Source organism: Puma concolor, chromosome C1 (assembly GCF_028749965.1).
Source record: "Puma concolor isolate L17-30 chromosome C1, mPumCon1.1.hap2, whole genome shotgun sequence".
Classification (NCBI taxonomy): domain Eukaryota; kingdom Metazoa; phylum Chordata; class Mammalia; order Carnivora; family Felidae; genus Puma; species Puma concolor.
In genome coordinates, this window is record NC_141674.1 from 63,738,465 (window position 1) to 63,744,464 (window position 6,000).

Consider the following 6,000-nt stretch of genomic DNA (forward strand, 5'->3'; position numbering starts at 1 on the left):
AGAGATTGAGTCAGAGGTTGTCACAGGCGGGTTCTGGGGGCTGACTGAGAGATGGAGATTTGCAAGCAGGGAGATTGTTGGGTGTGCTCCTGGGATCAACAGCTGTAGGAAGAGAAGAGGGCAGGATTGGACAGAAAGGGAAATAAAACAGTGATGCATTGAAACAGAGGCCTCAGTTAAATTTATAGGAGCTCTGTGGCTGGGGGGTGGCTCTTTAAACTTGATTAGAATTGGAGAGAGGGACCAGGACTTAATTCCCATCCCTAGTCATTGAATAGTCAGCTTGCAGGCTGTCCTTGAGGAGGGCAGTGACCTTGAGTTAGGTGCCTCTCTTCAGCAGAGTGTGAACCCCAATGAGGGACTCAGCCAAGAGCTTCAGCTGCCAACACCCCCAGTGGTTACAGAAACAAATGCCTCAGTCCTGGAGAGGTGATCTGAGCAGTATATCCATGACAGAGGTGAAGGTCACCTCCAAGACAAACCCATCCATAAAGAACCCTGCAGACAGAGGCATTAGCTGTGCTTTCTAATCTTTTCTTCATTGTGGCATGTCAAAAATAATAATATTTTACATTGCATTAGGATAAACAGATTGAGTTGCTTGTGGTCAGAGGAGACAGGCTCAGACACTCCAGTTGCCATATGCCTACCTGACAGCCCAGGGCTTAGAGGATTAGAGTTTTGGCAAGCATATTTATATAACCTGAGCCTAAGCACACTGCTTGGGAGATGGTGAATTAAGGTCATAAAGGCAGGTTTGGAGGGTGCAAAGCTGATAGGAATCATTTGAGAAAGGCACATGGTCACTGGTACATATAAAAAGTGAAGCATAATTTGGGGTGCCTGGGTGACTCAGTTGTCAACTGAGTGTCCAACTCTTGATTTTGGCTCTGGTCATGATCTCACAGTTCGTGAGTTCCAGCCCTGCGTCGTGCTGACAGCATGAAGCCTGCTTGGGATTCTCCCTCTCTCTACCTGTCCCCTGCTTGCGCATGCATGTGCTTTCTCTCTTTCAAAATAAATAAATAAACTTAAAAAAAAAAGTAAAGCTATTTCTTCCCATCACATTTGTGTAAGTCTCACTCTTTGAGTACCTTAACTGTTAGAAAGTCAGAGGCTAGGCTCCAGCTCGCAGTGTGTTCACTTTGAACCCTCCCTCCTTCAAATGGTTTTGAGACTCACAAAACTTCCCTGTGTTCAGAGATATGAATTTAGTTTCTCTATGGCTGCCTGTTACTTTGGAGCCAGAATTCAGTTCATGGCTATACATCCTGATTGACGTGCCCCTAAAATATATCATTGATCTCTCTCTCTTTCCTTTTTTTTTTTTTTTACGTAACCAGGAGGAGGGAAGCAAATAATATTGTGTAGCTTCCATCTGGCATTAATTTCTCTGTGCTCCTCATCAGAATATGATGGAAGTTGGAGAGTCCTGATGTGGCCCATGGTCATTGTCTGACTGCTGCTGTCCATCACAGAGTCACAGGTGAATGCCCTATTGACATTTCTATCATTAACCAACATGTCACATGTCACAAACTGGGATTATGGTTGTGTTTCTTTGTCCCTCATCGTATTGGTTCATACAGTATATAGATATTCAACATTGAATTAATTACCAACATAAAAGGGAGAATTCTTAAAAAGTCAAAGGATCTGCAATGAGTGGGCCCTAGTTTGTTACCACATAACAATTGGTTCATGCTGAGTTTTGACTGTACCTTCCTTCATGAGATGGGGCATGTGCTCTCTAGCTTGCCTCAGTCCTGGTGCCTCCCTATCCATTTATTTCAATCATTTATGTTACCTACTGTACCCTATGAGTATGAGAGTGACAGTTGATTTGTGTAATTTCAGGAGGTCTCTGGGGATTCCTAAAAGGCATGAAGAAAAATGGCCAAAATTAGTCTTGGGGACAACAAAGATGTTACAATTAATTTGGTATGACTTTTATTGATCAGCTAGTCTAGAATGCAGCCCTTGTCCTGGAAGCCTGTAGGTGCTCTGCACACCAGGGAGGAAGCCAAGCAACAGCTGCTGAAGACAAATGGCTGTAAAAAGCGTGTAGCAGGGGAACGCCCCAGTGAAGGTAAGCAGTGAAGACCTATGGTCAGAAATGGGACAGTGAGAGGCAACTGCTGAACAAGAAGGGTCTGAGAGTTCAAGAGATGAGTCAAAGGATGGGTTTTAGAAACCTAGAACAAGGGGGAGGAGGACTGGAAAGATACCTGTGGAGGTCAGGGGTTCCTTCTGATGCCACAAAGGAATCATACAGCTGATAAACAAAACCCATTTGATTGAAAACAGTCTGGTTTGTTCTAGATAGTATTCTGTTCCATCCCAATCCAGAATACTAATTTGCTGGGTTTTAATGGCCAAAGCAATTTGTTATTTATGTAAGTAGTGTTAACAGAGAACATTTAACTTTAAAATCAGGTAATATATGTGACAATGTAACCATTCTAGACCATCTGCAAGTGGGATAATGGATCAGATCAGCCAGTTTTTAGTAGATATATCCCATGGGATAATAAAAATCTATGGGATACTTGCTGTCCTATTTCTCCTTCTGCACAACCCGTGCCTTACACAAGCACAGAAGTTTGAATTCATATATTAGGTGGGAATCTGTGAAATTCATGACATTGAATTGTTCTGCTTTCTACCCAAGTCTGCAAGTGCTACAGAGATTACTAGATAAGGAAGGAGTGGGTCTGCCCTGTGGATTCTTTCACAAAGTTGTTATGGATAGTCTTATCCTTTATATTAGATTTCTGAATGCCCCTTGTATGACAATGGTCACGCTGGTAACAGTACTTTCTCCCCTCCTTCCTCTCTGCTCCTTTTCCCTCTTCCTTTCCCCTCATTACCCTACCTGCTTTCTCTTCCTGACAGTGTTCACCGTCTCTAACCTTTCTCAATGTTGTGTAGGGAAAACCCTTTTCTTCATTTCTTCTTTCCTTGCTTCCTGTACCTTTGGCTGACAGACTGGCTAGTTTTTGTTTGCTTGCTGGAATTCAGAGTTTCCTGCCATCCCATGGCTCCCTCTTTCTGTTTTTATTCCTTTGATGGAAAATGCAGCTCTTTAAATCTTCAAGGAGTTGGACGAGCAGACACTAAATTTCTCACCCCATCCTAAGTGCAGCTTAGCCTGCCTTCACCCTTTTTTGGGGGAGAGGGAACTCCCTCTTTCCTTTGGTTTTTCCATCCTGCCTAGGTTTTGGTGGCCTGTGGCTGGATAGTTGGAGGATTAGGATAAGGGTACCAAGTTAGCTATGTTTTGAGCCATTTAGGATCCTCATTCTCAGACTGAGGACAAGCCGCCTGGTTCAGCAGCCACAGTGCCCTGTTGAGGGATAAAGCCAAGAGGTCTGTGAGAGGCCAGGATGTGGGCATCTGAAGAATGACTCCATCCAGCTGAGCCATCATTCTTGTTTGTATAAGAATCAACAAAAGCAAGATAGAAATAACTTGAGAAAGACTGAGCAGGACTGTGAAATAAAGATAGAAAGCAAGAATCTATACAGAATGATTTAAAAAAAGCTATACAGAATGAGAAAGAACTTTTGCTTTGAAGAATTTTGTGGTCTTCCATTTTTGAGCTAAAAATGGCCTTAATTGGACCTTAATAAGAGAAGCTCCTGATTCACAGACCTCAAGATAAAGAAAGCTGTAATTGCTCCAGATGTAGGTGTGTTGCTCAAAGGAGCCCAAGCCTTAGCAGTCTGCGTACATAAATAAGCTTCTATTAATAGTAATCCCCAAATCTTGTTGGTTGCATGCTTAGCCTCCATGATGCAAAGTCCTGTAGCATATAGGCGAGTCCCAAAGTCTTACATAGAACCAGGACCACTATTGCTGTTGGCAGCTACTTGCTGCTGGCCTTGCTGACCGAGTTCCTTCCAGGTTACTGCAATACTTTTGTAAGCAACTATCTCTATGGCAGTTGTACCAGTGTTGACATGGAGGGCAGACAGGTTTTTCATTCTGGCTCTAGTTATACTCAGTCTTTAAGTGTGGCAAGAGGGAGGCACTTTCTGTTCTGTCGTAATTTCTGTGTGTGTGTGTGTGTGTGTGTGTGTGTGTGTGTGTGTAAGTGAGAGAGAGAGAGAGATGTGTGTGTTGGAATCTCACAAAACATTGTGCAAGAATGTTACAGGGTTTCATGAAATAGCTCATGCACCAACAGTCTCCCCCCCTAAATAGTGGGCTTGCCAGGGGGCATGCTGCATTCAGATCCTCCTACCCTACTGCTTCATGGCATGCCAAGCCAGACTTCTTCCCAAAAGAGAGATTCCCTCTGAGGGAGTTTGCCTTTCCCTTCACCACCTCTGCCCCAGCCCCAGGCATGTCTAGTCCTTGCCACAGCTGTGGAATGGGTTCAAACAGTTTTTTTCACTGCTGCTTAGCCTCTGTGAAAAACAGTGGGTACCAACATAAACTTGGAAGAATACTCAGACATATCTAGTGGCCTCGAACAAAAGGGCCATTGGCCATCATAATTAACAGCCTTGAGTTCCTTCAGAACATGTTTTGTTTTTTTTTTAATTTTTTTTTTTTAACGTTTATTTATTTTTTTGGGACAGAGAGAGACAGAGCATGAACGGGGGAGGGGCAGAGAGAGAGGGAGACACAGAATCGGAAACAGGCTCCAGGCTCTGAGCCATCAGCCCAGAGCCCGACGCGGGGCTCGAACTCACGGACCGCGAGATCGTGACCTGGCTGAAGTCGGACGCTTAACCGACTGCGCCACCCAGGCGCCCCCAGAACATGTTTTTAAAGTTTATTTATTTTGAAAGAGAGACAGTGCAAGTGGGGGAGGGGCAGAGAGAGAAGGAAAGAGAGAAAGTCCCAAGCAGGCTCTGAGCTGCCAATGCAGAGCCTGACGTGGAACTCAAACCTGTGAAACTGTGAGATCATGACCTGATCTGAAACCAAGAGTCAGATACTTAACTCACTGAGCCACCCAGGTGCCCCTCCTTCAGAACATTCACACCAAAAATGTCAATCTAGTTGTCCCTACCCTTCATCCCTGTGTTTCACTCAATTACCTGAGTTCCAGAGAAAGGTTTTAAAATCTATTTTTTCCTAATTTTGTCTTATGACTATTTGTCAACTGGTCAGAATAAGGCAATGTTTACAGAGAATAAGATTGATTTACAGGATCTTAGCCTGTTGCTTACTCTGTATGGGTTAAAAAGACTTGCATGGAAACCAGCCATCCTTTGTAGCAGGTGTATGATAGAGAAATGCACGCAAATTTCCAAACTTATAAATGATTTTTCTTATAAATTTAGACCTTGATAAGGAAACTATTTACATAACTTCCAGCTAGTCTTCTAGAATGCACATGAAGAGAGTAAATATTCCCAAAGAATGACAATGTTTTTCTTTCCAATCTTTGATTTCTCCCTCTCTACCACCAGCTTACAAGTCTCCTCCTTCCTTAAGAACAATACAAAACAAAAGACTCTTCTTTATCTCCTTCAGGCTACTGTAACAGAATATCAGAGACTGATAAGATAGATGGTTTATAAATGGCAGACTGATTTCTCACAGTTCTGGAGGCTGGGAAGTCCAACATCAAGGCCCTGGCAAATTTGTCACCTGGTGAGACCCACTTCTTGTGACAGCTGTCTTCATGTGGCAGAAGTGACTAGGGACTCTCTGGGTTTGCTTTTATAGGGGCAGTAATCCTATTCATGAAGACTCCACCCTCATTACTAATCACCTCCCAAGGCCCCACCTCCTAATGGCCTCCCACTGGAGGCTCGGTTTCAACGTATGAATTTAGGGGCCAGACATTCAGTCCATCACAGACTCTTAAGAGACTTTAACCATGATGGTTTTGTAGTCGCAGGTCCCGTTCCACTGCCTCTGCTTCTGAACTTCCAGACAGTGGCATCAACACTCATTGTTTCCACATCACTTCCTATTCTCTTGACAACCTCTTACAATCTGATTTCACCCTCACTGATCTGTTGAAACTGCCATGAAAGA